This window comes from Malus sylvestris, chromosome 13 (assembly GCF_916048215.2).
Source record: "Malus sylvestris chromosome 13, drMalSylv7.2, whole genome shotgun sequence".
Lineage (NCBI taxonomy): Eukaryota > Viridiplantae > Streptophyta > Magnoliopsida > Rosales > Rosaceae > Malus > Malus sylvestris.
In genome coordinates, this window is record NC_062272.1 from 8,424,136 (window position 1) to 8,440,282 (window position 16,147).

Sequence of the window (16,147 nt, forward strand, 5' to 3'; positions counted from 1 at the left end):
TTAGGGTACATATAAAAGATTAAAAAAATTATGAGTACAAAAGAATTTAAAAAAAAATATAGGCGCTAAAAGAAATTAATACATGGGTACAAAATAAAACTAAAAAGAAAATATGATAAATTTTAAAAAATGTTGCAAATTAAAAGTGGGTACAAACTAAAAATATAAATATATGATACAGAGTTTAGGCATAAAACATAAATATACCATATGTAATTTTTCTATAATTGACTAAATATACAATATCACGTGACCGTATACAAATGGGTACAAACACAAATAAAACTTTAAAAAATATGGGCACAAAAAGAAACTAATATATGGGTACAAATTAAAAATTAAAAGAAAAATTAAAAAGAGGTACAAACTAAAAATAAAAATATATGATAAAAAATTTAGCCATAAATATAAATATACTAATTTTAACATTTTTAACACTAAAGGAATATATTTAAAAATAAAAATATTTTATTATTCAAATAATTAATGATGTTATTAATGTAACATCCCAAGTCGTACAGGGGAGTGGATCCTGTAAGCCTTATATGTATATTCTTATCTCTACCTAGCATGAGGCCTTTTGGGAGCTCACTGGCTTTGGATTCATCGGAACTCCGAAGTTAAGTGAGTTCGTGCAAGAGCAATCCCATGATGGGTGACCCACTTGGAAGTTCTCGTGTGAGTTCCCAGAAACAAAACCGTGAAGACGTGGTCGGGGCCAAAAGCGGACAATATCGTGCTATGGCGGAATCGAGCCTGAGATGTGATAATTTGGTATCAGAGCCAATACCTGGCCGGATGTGTGCCAACGAAGACGTCGGGCCCCTAAGGGATGTGGATTGTAACATCTCATATCGTCCAGGGGAGTGGATCATGTAAGCCTTATATGTATATTCTCATCTCTACCTAGCACAAGGCATTTTAGGAGCTCACTGGCTTCGGGTTCCATTGGAACTCCGAAGTTAAGCGAGTTCGCGCGAGAGCAATCCTAGGATGGGTGACCCATTGGGAAGTTCTCGTGTGAGTTCTCAGAAACAAAACCGTGAAAGAGTGATGAGGTCCAAAGCAGATAGTATCGTGCTAATTGCTTAACTAATACACGGTATGAAATGGATTCCATGTTAATTTATCATTGCATACAATTATTAAGGTTTATTTTTTTACACTATAATTATTTGAGGTCAGTGCCTTCTATGACCATGCATTATAAAATAGTGTTTTGTTGTCTCATCCCCAAGGTCGCATTGCCGAGCCGGCGATCCCTATTTTTTTATTTGAGGTCAGTGCATACATTTGAATAAGACTTCTGCCTAGTTGCATTTTTGTTTGGTTATTCATGCAAGCTTAGCTTGATACAATTATTAGTATCTTTTTTTTCTTCTTTAAATTGTTTTATCATTTTTGGTAATGGAACATGTATATGCATTTGTCCTCATTTTTTGTAATGAAATATATGTGCATCTGCCCTCCTTTGAAGTTTCAACAATGCATACATTAGTGATATAGTGTACCCTGCACGCTGCAACGTTAGTACTTATTTAACTTGGTATTCTTTTTCTGAATTGATATGGTGTGCAAAAGAGTTTCAGGAAAAATAAAATAAAATAAACCTAAGCTAAATCAAACCGATAAAACTATCGAAAAAAAAAAACTAAACTGAACCGAACCGCATAGTAACTTTGATTCGGTATTCAGTTTCAACAATAAATTGAACCGAATCCTAGAATAGAAGAAATCATGTTTTATTTTATTTTAATGAACACATAAAAGCCTTCTAAACCTTCTCGAATACATTTTTTTATGGACGTTGAAATATGTTATTTTATCATTAAATTTGATAACTTATTGTTTTATTAGAATAATGTAAGCCCCCTAAAAACGTAAGCCCTAAACCGTGAATTTGGTAACGTTAGCGACAAAAAACTGCAAACGGACTAAATTGCACTTATCAAATCGGTAAAATTGAAACATTTGTGACCAAAATGTGTTTTCGAGTCATTTCAATCAGATTCAGACAACTCTTCTTTTTAAGATAACATTTGTTTTAGCTTTTCATACTTGGTAATTCATTGTTTGGGAATAGTCTTCGGGAAGTGGTGAGTTAACAATTTATAGAATTGACGGTAGTTTTTTTTGTTGAAAAAGTTTGATTGAAAGAGTTTCGTTGAAAGAGGAATAACGTTGCCGAAAAGAGCTTGTGGTTCGTGGTTTTTGAGCAAGAAGATAGCGGCGATGGTTTAGGTTTAGGAGGGAGAGAAGTCGAGAGATTTGTACTTGAAGCAAATGGAAAATGAAGGGCATGTTCATCCCTTTCCCTTCTACGACCATAGAGATTTCCACGCGTTCCTCTTAAACACGTGTGAGCACCCCAGCCAAGAGGTAGTGAAGGGCAAATTCATAATTTTGTTCTTTTACATAAAAAATAAATAAAATAAATAAAAACACAGGAAATAGGCAGAAAATGAAGGGCTTTTCTGTCAAAACATTGTTAATGAACAGTATTTTTTAACTTGTGTAATGATGGTTTTCTACAACATTAGAAGATGAGACTGGCTGGATGACTTTTGAAAGACCAAGAAGTGTTGCGAGTTATATATTAGTTAGAGTGTAAATAGTAGTTTATTGTCCCACATTAATGAAGTACATATGTAATACCAATTGTAACTCATATATATACTCCATTTTGGAGATTAATGAATATATAAGAAATTCCCAAATATTGTCATATATATTTTTGGTATTTACCATGTTTAGTTTAATATTGGTATTTACCATGTTTAGTTCAATATGGTATCAGAGCAGTTCGTTTTTGGTGACCTGTGTGCTTTAATTTTGTGTCCACATTTTTCGTGATTTCCTTCATTAAAAAAAAAAAAAGTGAATAGTGGCGCGCTACAGTACAGTGCATGAACAGTGGTCCTCTACAGTGCCGTAAACAGTGATTGCTACAGTGCCGTGAATAGCTCTGCTACAGTGCCGTAAACAGTGCTTGCTACAGTCTCTGGTAAATTGTTTTCATTCCGCTGCGTATCTTTTGTGCTTTTATTGTTCGTGATTTTTGTTCAATGGCTTAATATAATCATAGTGCTGTTATGCATCTTGGTGGAACAAATAAATGGATAATAGATACTGGGGCCACTGATCATGTGACTAGTGACCCTAGAGTGTTTGATGAATTATGTGACTATGTTCGTGATCCGTATGTTACTAATGCAAATGGAGCACATTCCCCTGTGAAGGGTGAAGGCATCATCTCTCTGACTCCAACCTTATCATTGGTCCGTACTTTACTTCTTCCTGATCTTAAGTGCAATCTTTTGTCGGTAGGAAAACTTCTTGATACCTTATATTGTTCTGCTCACCTCTACCCTACGTATTGTTATTTTTAAGATATTCAAACTCAGAAGATAATTGATCATGGTAAAAGAATAGGGGGTTTGTACATCTTGACTATGAAGGATACTGTTGTTTATGGTTCAAATAATCATCAAGTTTTAAGTGCTAAAGTGGATGACAGACATCAAATTTGGTTGTGGCATCGACGATTGAGACATCCATTATTCAGTTATATGAAACATCTATTTCCTTCTTTGTTTCGCACTTGTATGGATTCAGAGTTTAAGTATGACACATGTGTCATGGCTAAAAGTCATCGTGCTTCATTTTCTGTAAGTGATTCTAAAGCTATTTTGCCATTTGATTTGATACATTCTGATGTGAAGGGTCCAGCGAAAGTTACTTATAATGAATTCCGTTAGTTTGTTACTTTTATTGATGATTGTACTCGGTTAACTTGGGTGTTCTTGATGAAGAATAAGAGTGATGTTCCGTTACTTCTTCAAGAATTTTGTACAATGGTGTCTACTCAGTTTCAGACCAAAGTTAAGGTCTTCAGGTCTGATAACGGGGGAGAATATGTGAATCACACTTTGGCATGTTTTTTTCGTGATCATGGTATTATTCACCAGACGACTACTCCGTTTACACCCCAACAAAATGGTGTGTCCGAACGGAAGAATCGTCAAATAATGGAAGTTGCTCGCTCCTTGATGTTGGATAAATGTGTTCCTAATCATTTGTGGGGTCATGCTGTTTTGGCTGCTGTGTATTTGATCAATCGTGTTCTAAATAGGGTTCTTGATTTTCAAACACTGTTCGATGTGCTACAACAACATGTTTCTCTTGTTTCTGTATCAAAGCTTCCTTCAAAAGTGTTTGGGTGTATTGTGTATGTGCATGTCTACTCTTATCAGTGGAGTAAACTTGATGCATGTGCTCTCCGGTGTGTCTTTATTGGTTATGCTAACAATCAGAAAGGCTATAAGTGTTATCATCCTCCGGCTTAAAAAACTTATATTACCATGGATGTCACATTCCATAAGGAAGTTTCGTATTTTGTGAAGCTCTCTTCCGACTCTCCACTTCAGGGGGAGAGGGGGAGTGAAGTACAGATTCGAAGAGATGGTATGGATGATGTGTTACAGGCAGAGTTGGGAACATAACCTATTATGTTGCGTGATACTGATAAGTCGACTACAGATAGTGATCGGTCACCTGTTATTCCCGCAACTATTTCTACTGACGATAGATCAGATGTGCCTAGCGAGTTGCCTGTTAGTATGTCTGATGAATTGCCTTCTAATGATCGGTTGTCTGCTGCTGATATGTCTAACGAGTTGCTTGATGATGGTTCGTCCAATGATAATTCTTCTAACAGTTTGGTACAAGATGGTGGCATACATGAGGTAAATTCTAACAATTCTTCTACTTATCAGTTGCCTTCACAAGCTAATCGTGGAAAACCTAAAGTACAATATGAGCCTGATGTGCATGCCAAAGCCAAATATCCTATCAACAATTATGTGTCTACTCATCGTTTATCCAAACCATATGCATCTTACATATGTCAGTTATCTAGTGTATCAATTCCAACAAATTGCAAGATGCCTTATCTGACTCTAAGTGGGTTAATGTCATGCAAGTTGAGATGGAAGCTTTGGAAAAGAATTCTACCTGGGATTTGGTTCCTTTACCAAACGGAAAAAAGCCGTTGGATGTAGATGGGTGTTTACTATTAAGCACAAAGCAGATGGTTCTATTGACTGGTATAAAACTAGATTAGTTGCTAAGGGTTATACTCAAACCTATGGGGTGGACTATTAGGAGACATTTGCTCCTGTTGCCAAACTTAATATTGTACGTGTTCTTCTGTCCTTAGCAGCAAACCAGGATTGGCCTTTGTTGCAGTTTGATGTTAAGAATGCTTTCCTTCATGGTGATCTTAAGGAGGAAGTGTATATGGATCTCCCACCTAGTATTGGAACATCTCCTGAAAAAGGTGTTGTATGCAGGTTACGAAAGGCTTTGTATGGTTTGAAACAATCTCCTAGAGCGTGGTTTGGGAGGTTTACAAGTTCAATGAAGAAGTTTGGGTATATTTAGAGTCATTCAGATCATACCTTGTTTCTAAAGCGACAAAATGGTAAGCTAACTGCATTGATTATTTATGTTGATGACATGATAGTGACTGGTGATGACCAGAATGAGATACAACGTCTTTAAAAGTACCTAGCTACTGAGTTTGAGATCAAAGAATTGGGTGAATTGAAGTAATTTCTTGGAATCGAGGTTGCACGATCCAAGCATGGTATTTTTCTGTCTCAACGGAAATATGTTCTTGATTTGTTAGTTGAAACAGGTATGTTAGATTGCAAACCTGTTGATACTCCGATTGAGCAGAATCATCGTCTGGGCTTATTTCCAGATCAAGTTCCTACTCATAAGGAACGGTATCAGAGGCTTGTGGGGAGATTAATTTATTTGTCTCACATTCGCCCTGACATTGCTTATGCAGTTAGTGTGGTAAGTCAGTTTATGCACTCACCTAGTGAAGCTCATATGGATGCAGTAACCCGTTTTTTGAGGTACTTGAAAATGGCTCCTGGCAGATGCATGTTTTTCTCCAAGAATGGTCATTTGAATGTCGAAGGGTATACAGATGCAGATTGGGCAGGTTCTATCACTGATCGGCGATCTACATCTGGATACTTTACGTTTGTGGGTGGTAATTTAGTTACTTGGAGAAACAAGAAACAAAAAGTGATGGCTAGGTCAAATGCAGAAGCTGAGTTTCGTGGTATGTCGCATGGTGTATGTGAGTTGTTGTGGTTGAAAAAAACTGTTGAGAGATCTTGGGTTTAACCCCAAAGGTGCTATGAAACTTCATTGTGATAACAAGGCTGCTATTGAGATTGCTCATAATCCAGTGCAACATGATCGAACAAAACATGTGGAGATTGATCGACATTTCATTAAGGAAAAATTGGATGCTGAAATTATTATGTTTCCGTTTGTGAGATCTGAAGATCAACTTGCTGATGCTCTTACTAAGGCTGTGTCTAATAGTGTGTTTTCCAACTCGCTTGACAAGTTGGGCATGCGTGACATCTTTGCACCAACTTGAGGGGGAGTGTTGCGAGTTATATATTAGTTATAGTGTAAATAGTAGTTTATTGTCCCACATTGGTGAAATACATATGTAATACCAATTGTAACTCCTATATATACTCCACTTTGGAGATTAATGAATATATAAGAAATTCTCAAATATTGTCATATATATTTTTGGTATTTACCATGTTTAGTTTAATATTGGTATTTACCATCTTTAGTTCAATAAGAAGAAGCTCAGATCCATTTGGAGAGCATTCAACGGTTCAACTTTAAATAAAAAGATTTACTTATTATGTTGTGAAATAGTAAGATGAGTAATAATCGTTCTCAAGTATGTATCCGATTGTGATAGTATGCATTTCGTTTAGTCGTAATTTTAAATCAAGATTGGAAAAAGGTGACATAATGGATTTGTAGTTTTAGTTTTGTAGTGCATTTGGTTATCATTTTCTTCTTTTTTTTCAGACGGAGAGCAAACACGCCAATATATGTATTGTTTGCAGAGAGTTGAAGAACGAATCACATGCTAACTTTTGGGGTACAAAATACTGTGTAAATAGGAAAAGCTGTCATAATCTTATGTGACAAAAAGTCTCGCCAAATCGATTTTGAATAATATTATTGCTAGTTCATTGTGATGCTTAGTTCACTCTCCTACCCTTTGTATATATAATAATGTTTGTTTAGAAGAAAAAAAACTTTCTAAGCAACTATTTTGTTACTTATTTTAGGGCCCTTATTTTATATCACTATTTTCAATGATTATTTTAAACACCAATATACAACCTATGACCTCTACACCCTAAACAATTTCCATTTCACTTTCGTCATCCAAAAATACTAAAAATTTAGATGTACAAATCATCTGATAAAAGAAAAAAAACTATAAAAAACATGAAAGTTAACCCAAAACTTCTTGCCAAAGTAGACATCTAGGAACATCTCTAAAGAAAATATTAAAAATGCCAAGTAGATATTCAACGGTAAAAAAAAAATTATCCAACAGATGCTTCATTTCTGACGTGGAAAAACGTCTAGGCCCTTGATGCCTAATTTGACGTTGGTATCAAATTCAGTTCTTGAGTGTCTTAATCGATGGGCTCGCATCCAATATTAAACTTTGGGCTAGCTTTCAGAATATGATGACTATCAATTTTTAATATTTATAGTTCAACAAACACAACTTAGAAGGAGATAAAAATGAGATTTGTATTTCACATTTCAGTTGGAACAAAATACTATACAAAACTTCAGACTGTCACATAACCCTTCAAATTTAATTTGTATGTTTAAAATTTGACATTTTTTTTATATAGAAAAAAGCATATATTAGACAGAAAAACCCCTTACACAACCAGTGCCAATACAGTCAAAGCGAAAAGCCAGATGAGCATCCAAAGGGAGACAACCATCCCAAATACAAAGATTCGAACTATTTAGTCCAATAGACGTCAAAGCATCCGCAACAAAATTTGCCTCCCTAAAAATATGGCTCCATCTAATGTCCTGAAAGCTTTTTGCACACCATCTGATATCCTCAATAATTGGTTTTAGGTTCCAAGGCACATCACAAGCACCACAGATTGCACCGATGACAAGTTTTGAATCACCTTCTACCAAAACATATCTCCAATCCCTTCTCTTTGCCCAAATTAGCGTTTCACGGAGTGCCAACGCATCATCAACATCAATGTTCACAGAGCCAAAGTTCATAACACCAGCTAGGATAGGTTTACTATCCCAATTTCTAACCACGAATCCTCCAGCAGCCGTAGAGTTTGAAATAGACCCGTCAAATTTTTTTTAACATACAAAGCAAGAGGGCACTGCCATTTAATCAATATATCTTTCATGACTGCCTCAAAATTCTTATTAAGATTAACATTCTCTTTGAAATAATCTTTAGCCGTTGACAGGGCTTTAATAACATATCGGTATTGTATAGGTTTCTCATTTTTTAATATACTTGCATTCCTATCATTCCAGCTTTGCCAACAAATAGCCAAAGCTTTACTTAAACAGCTAACTTCATTTTTTCCTTCGTGTGGCAAAGTATTTAACCAATCATTTCTTTGAGGTTGTTGGCAATATTAGATAAATGAAACTCATTTTAACAGGTCCAGACCTGCTTGGCATACTAGCAATGAAGAAAAAGATGGTCTTGATCTTCCTCTTGGTTATGACACATCAGGCACTGGTTATTTACATTGGGTAAAAACTTGCTAAGACGTTTACTAGTTTGTAATCTACCCTTGACCAGAGTCCAGGCAAACAACTTAATCTTTGGAGGCATAATTTGCTTCCAGATCCTATTAATAAGCATTTGCGTTGGAGATGTGTTTAATTCCTCTATTTTGAGCCAAGTCACGGACTTCACCGAGAAATTTCCATTAGGATTAGGGCCCTAAACAGCAGTGTCGGTGACATTATTAAGAGGGAGAGGGATGTCACAAATCTTATTAACAATATCAATATTTATAACATTATGAAGCTTGTTTCTATCCCATTGACCATTAACTAAAAATTCAACCACTTTTGTATCCCACTTAATACTATGAAATTGGTTTTCTGGTATGAGATGGAAAATGGGGTGAGAAAAAACCCAGTTATGAGCCATCACCGACCACCCATCTCATACCCTTTAAGATTATATCCCTTGATCCCAGTATACCTTTCCAAGCAACTGAATGATGTTGTTTTACTTTAGTCTCCAAAAAGTTCTCATTCCTAAGGTATTTCCTTCTAACTACGTTTGCCCACCAGCTATCCTTATCAAATAAAACTTTCCATCCCAGTTTAGCAAGGCAAACTCTATTAAAGTGGTCAATATTTATAATGCCTAAGCGACCCGCTTGTTTAGGTCTGCAAACTTCATTCCAACTTACTGGATTACACTTGTGAGTATTACCCCAAAAGAACTGTCTGGAATGCTTATTTAATTGACTAGTTAACTTCTTAGGGCACTTGAAACAAGACATTATGTGATTAGGCATACCTATAAGGTTTGCTTGAATAAGAGTGAGTCTCCTAGCCTTAGAAAGGGTATTAGCCTTCCAACCTGCCAACTTCTGCTTAACCCTTCTGATTAGCTCACTTCGATTCAAATGATCCTTCCAAAAAACAATGTTATGTATTCCAAGGTATTTCCCAATGGTAGATTTATGCTGAATGTGAAGAATATTTACAATCTCATTTCTAGTTTAACTGTTAGTATTTGAAGAAAAATATAGAGATGATTTATTAAAATTTATTTGCTGCCCCAAAGCAGTAACAAACTTATTTAATACATCCATAGCATTCCTGGCACCCTTAGTAGTAGCTTTGATAAAAATGAGACAATCATCCTCAAAGATTAAAATTGAAACCTTGTAGCCAAATTGGGAGGTAAGTAAACCAATACGGGATTTAGGAGTATTTGCTAATTCATTTAATCTCTTGATTAAAGGTTCCATACAAAGGATGAAAATATACAAAGATAGAGGGTCACCTTGTCTTATGCCTCTGCTTGCAGTAAAATATCCATGAGGTTCACCATTAATATTGATAGAGAATAAGTCGAAGAAATACTTCATAACTAGACTGACCCATCTTTGGCAAAATTCAAACCTATCCAAAACACACTTTGTTTGTACCATACTTGACCAATCCCGAAACTACTGAGCACCAATCAACGTTATACCGTCAAGGACCCAGAAGAGTTTCCCTCCAACCAGGAGGCCAATCACAACGCGACACGTGTCGACATCAGAAGCCAATCATAGCGCGACACTGTCAACATCAGAAGCCAATCACAACATGACACGTGTCAATGTCAGAATGAAACTAGAAACTCTTTTCTATAAATATAGATCATTCTCTCACAATATTTCCTAATGTCATTTGTACTAAATCATTCACTAGTACTTATTAAAGGAGAGCTTGAACCTATGTACTTGTGTAAACCCTTCACAATTAATGAGAACTCCTCTACTCCGTGGACGTAGCCAATCTAGGTGAACCACGTAATCTTATGTTTGCTGCCCTGCCCTTATCCATTTACATACTTATCCACACTAGTGACTAGAGCAATCTAGCGAAGGTCACAAACTTAACATTTTCTGTTGTACCAAAGTCCCCACTAATTTTGTGCATCAACACACTTGATATAACCCCAGTTAAGCAAATCATAAGCCTTTTCCAAGTCAAGTTTAATGGCAAGATCCCCTGCTCTTCCCTTATTCCTATTAAAACTTGTAAACAATTCATGAGCAATTTAAAATATTATCTTGAATAGATATTCCCAGCGTAAACTCTCCCTGGTTAGGAGAAATGCATATAGGAAGGTGTTTGGACACAAAATGTTATTTTGGGTTGAGCTTAGAAATATTCCCAACCCAATGGTGTTTATTTAGAATCTTGTCAGGGCCGGCCTTGTTGAGGTTGGCCGAATCCTGCTTTGAAGAAGATTATTTCAGATAAAGGTGAAGTAGTCGAATCCTGGTATAATAAGGAGTCTCAAAGTTGAAGTACTTGGGATTAGGAGATGAACCTAGTTTGTTTGAAGGTTTAGTTCAAAGTCCTATGGAGATTAGGATTGGTCGAAGTTTAATCAGATTGGGTTGAGGAGTTATAATCCTAATATATCTCTAGTTCGACCATAGGGGTTTTCGCCAGTGTTCTAAAAAACGGCCTAGGCGGCCGCCTAGGCGCTGGGTGGGCACCATCCGAGGCGTTTTCTTGCAAATCGGCTTGAAAAATCAGCCGGGCTCTAGGCGGGCTAGGCGGGCTAGGCGGAGCTGGGCGGCTGGGCGGAGCTGGGCGGTTTTGTTTTTTTTTTTTTTTTAAGTTTATTATATTCTAACTTCTAATTTAGATTCTAAGTTTCTTCCCGTGCCCTACAGCTACCCTAATTTCAGAAACCAAGAACTCTCGTCGACAGCCACTTCGTCGTTCGTCCACTTCATCTCTTCTTCCGTCACCTGCGATGTCTCTTAGTCTTAGAAAGCCTATCAAATATCGACGACTCCGAGCCCGAGGTATGCAGATAATGCGGCCATTGCTTTCTTATTCTTATTTTTCAATTTTCTGAATTGTTTTTGTCAAATGGTGTCTGCCCATTCACTATACGTTCATAAATTTAAGGTTGGTGCCCAAAATATTTGATGATAATAAGAATTAATCTTGCATGCTACATTGTTGGACTTTTAATTTCATAGTTATTGTGAAAAGTTTCATTCTTGGTTCATGACTGTTGACCTCATTTTCCAAGTCTGATAATTAAGGGGGGGGAATTTAATGAAAGATTAAAGCAGAGATCCTGAAAGTTACACCACCTGCCCAGCAAAGAACATTTTCATCATAGCCCACTCGGTAGTCTGTATAGTGATTTGGATTTGTATGTGATTGATTGTTGCTTCTATTTTTTGTTTGTGAATCGATATGGAAGAACTCATGCTTCTGTTTTTTAGGTTGCTGGATACCTTAACAGTAAGGAGGTGGAACGGTTTAAAAGATTAATTTGGGAAGTACTTAACAAGGAGACTACAATCAGGTAATGCCTTTGCAAGTTTATAAGTTTTGACACATTTGTTTTCACAAGGATTTGGTGCAATGGCCGACTTTATGAGATTGTGACCGTATTGTATATACTATATATGATTCATATATGAATGATTGAGCTAAAGGTCTGGAAAGTACGAGGTATGTATGTATAGGTTACGGTAACAAGTTACAGTTGAAGAAAGAAAACAATTATTGGAAATAATTGAAGAGAGTGGGAGAGATGTAGAGGTAATGTCCATGTATAATCTTTTATAAAGGTGGTAAATTTTATATGTGGTCAGAGGATAAAAATCCAGGTTAGCATAAAATTCACCTCAAAATATTTGTAGGGAAATGGGGAACAGTTGACAAACTTACTGGAGGTTCAAGTTTTGTAGTAAGTTTGTGAATTGGTGGGGCTTGTTAAAAGTACTTGACTGAGAAGAAATGACTTGGATATGTGGAATACAATAGGTAGGGTTCTGGATTTATGTATTCCGTGCCTTTTGTCTTCAGTCGAATGGAGTAAATGGGGATCATTGCAGCTGTGTGTGGTTGTGTGCCTTACAAATATGTCAAAATGTATTAGCTTTAGAAGGATGGTGATTTATAGGTGCTACTAGTTATAGCTGCGAAAATATTTACGGGTTGGAAAGCTGTTTATCTGCTCTGCTGCGAGATACTTCTTTCGCTTATGTAATGAATTGTTTGATTTGCATATACTTCTTTTAAGATCCTAAGCACATAAATAATACAACAAATTCTGAATGTGTGCATTGTTCTCTCTAAAGTGTATGTTTGGAAGATTCATTTAGCTTATTCACCATTCTTTGTCGGATTCCCATCGCAATATCATTATCTGCTCTTGCTGCTAGCTTTGATGCATGGGTTCTGACTCTGAGCCATTTTACTCTCTTTGATGCAGTGTTCTGAGCCATTGTAGTAGATATATTGATCTTGACATTGCATGATCCATTTTACTCACTTTAAAACGTTGTGCTTTGACCAAAATAGAAAAACAAAACAATATGAGTTGGCTTATAAGTTAAAATACTGTGATAGTTTTTTTATGGGAGATTAAGACCTAAAAGTTTGTAATGTTTATTTTATATGAATTTTAGGATTGTTTCTTGTATGATGATTGGTACTTCATCTTCTGGAGCATCTACTGCAATGTCGTCCTCCTCTCAATCTGAAAATGTGTTGAAGCGTAGCTCGGAGGATGTGGGATGGGAATATGGGATCTTGGCAAATCCTACAAACACAGATAAGGTGAAATGTACGTTGTGCAACAAAATCATTAGTGGTGGAGTACATAGATTAAAACAACATGTAGCCAACATAAGGGGAAATGTAGCGGCATGCACACAGTCTTCGGATGAAGATAAAGCCAAATGTAGAGCCGCATTAGAAGAAGCAAAAAATAAGAAGAAACAAAGGGATAAGCATAATGTGGAAGTGAGGGAAGAGGTGCAACTTCAACAAATTCAAGAAGAAGAAGACATTGAAGTGATTGGGTCAAGGAAAAGGCCTCGCACTCTTGGACCTATGGATAGGTTTGCATCCGCCATCAATCCTGATTCTTCAAATGAGGGAAGTAAGAAGACTCGGCAACAAAACATCCATGATGCAATTTGGAAGGAAAGAGCACATCAAGTGGATCAATATGTGGCTCGATGGGTGTATGAAGCCGGTATTCCTTTCCATGCTATTGATAATGATAGCTTCAAGCGTGTGATGGAAGCGGTTGGTCAATTTGGCCCGGGTTACCTACCTCCAAGCCAATACGAATTAAGGGAGCCATTATTGAAAGAAGAGGTAGAAAGAGTAAAAAAGTCACTCAAGAAACATGAAGAAGAGTGGGCTTTGAATGGTTGCTCAATCATGACCGATGCTTGGAGTGATCGAAAAAGAAGAAGCATAATGAATTTATGTGTCAATTGCAAGGAAGGCACCATATTTCTTTCTTCTAAGGAATGCTCTAGTGAAGCACACACCGGAGAATATATCTTTGAATATGTTGACAAGTGTGTTGAAGAAATTGGGCCTCAAAATGTGATTCAAGTGGTAACCGATAATGCTTCTAACAATATGGCGGCGGCAAACATGATGAAGAAAAAGAGGCCGAATATGTTTTGGACATCATGTGCCACTCATACTTTGAATCTCATGCTTCAAGGGATTGGTAATCTCCCTAGGTTCAAAGGAGTTATTGACAAGGCAAAGGCTTTCACCATCTTCATTTATGCACATCATAAAACTTTGGCATTGATGAGGAAGCATACCAAGAAAAGAGACATAATAAGGCCCGGAGTCACTAGATTTGCAACTTCTTTCCTCACATTGCAAAGCTTGATGGATAAGAAAAAAGACTTGAAGGTTATGGTTGCTAGTGAAGAATGGGAACAATGCAAACATGTTAAGACTACAAAGGGGAAAGCGGCATATGCTACTATATTGAGTTCACATTTTTGGAGTGGGGTCTTACTTTGCTTGAAAGTATTTAAACCTTTATTCAAGCTACTTCGAATTGTGGATGGGGATAAGAAGCCATCAATGGGGTTTTTGTATGGAGAGCTACAAAAAGCAAAGATGGAGATTAAAGAGACATTCAAGAACAATGAGGCCAACTATCAACCAATTCTTCAAATTATTGATGAAAAAGCTCGTGAGCGGCTTGATAGTCCATTGCATTTGGCGGGCTACCTCTTCAACCCTTATTATTTCTTCAAAGATCAAAGCATACAACATGATCCAATTGTCATGGAGGGAATTTTTACTTATGTTGAGTTCTTCCCCGATAACTATGAGGTTCAAAACCAAGTGATAAACGTTGAGATGCACAAGTATAAAGTAAAAGAAGGTGGATTTGGAAGACATTTGGCCGAACTTGGATGCGTTGAGAATGATGAAAACTATAATCCGGGTATGAATATTCACATATGCTTATTTTATTTATTAAATTTGAGTTTACTACTTATTTTTCATTACTAATTGTGTGCTTTTTTTCTTCATTAGTTGCATGGTGGTATAATTATGGAAATAGTGTGCCTCATTTGCAAAGGATGGCTATAAAGATACTCTTATTGACTACAAGTTCATCCGGTTGTGAACGAAATTGGAGTTCTTTTGAAGGTATACATACAAAGAAAAGGAATAGACTAGATACAACAAGGTTAAATAATTTAGTCTATGTCCAATTTAATGCAAGGATTATGAATAAGAAGAAAAGAGAGAATGAGAAGAAAGTGGACATACTACTTGCAAGTGAAGCTAGTATGGCTCAAGGATGGATTGTGGAGGGTGGTGATGAAGAACTTGAGCTTGGCTTAGGAATTGGAGAGACATCAGAGGTAGGTAGTTCCCTAGAGCCTAGGGGGAGTTCTAAAAATGTTGAAGTAAGAGAACTTCATGAAGAATATTTTATATCGGATGAGGACACGGAAGAAGAAGAAGGAGATGATGAAGAAATTGAGTTCGAGTCTGACACAGAAAGAGTCTTGGAGGGATATGGTGAAGAAGAGTTTGATGCCTAGTAACTTTCGTAACTCGATTTTCTTTTCTGTTAGTGTTTGCATGTGTAGCATTCGAACATTTGACTCATTGTTGTTAATTATATCCTATAAAATGTATGCCCATCACTCGTACTCATTGATGTTAATTATGTGAAATGTTTGTGCAACATTTGTACATTTGACTCATCGATAGTAGATTATGTGAGATGTATGTGTGTCATAGACTCATAGTAATGTTGGACTTGAATGTTTCCATAGTTCTAGTACAAAAGAAGTAATGGCGGACATACTTGAATGAATTAGTGTTTGATTCAAATGTACATGGCTTGAACCTATCAAGTGAGGTTTGTTTCTTTTGCTTGCATTGTAATTTGTTTCCAGGTTGCTCAACTTTGTTCTAACTACGTTGTCAACATGGTGGAGTATTATTGCAACATTTGTAGTCTTCCCATACTTACAAACAGTGAGAATGCTCATTGGACATAAGATTGGAAATCACATTTCAGTGGTTGCAAGCACTGCCTTGTCCTCAAGTATACCATATGATTATAAAATATGAATTACTTCATTTGTTGAAAGAAATATTTCTTTTGTACATTTTCTACCTGTTTTGTAAGTGTCCATATGCACTTATTCACAGGATATACAAAAAAATTACT

General features: G+C 36.4%; 1 pseudogene; it reads left to right on the forward strand.

Annotated features, from left to right (window-relative positions):
* The first annotated feature begins 4,361 nt into the window (after positions 1 to 4,361).
* Positions 4,362 to 15,509, forward strand: LOC126595212 (uncharacterized; annotated as a pseudogene).
* Positions 15,510 to 16,147: the final 638 nt, after the last annotated feature.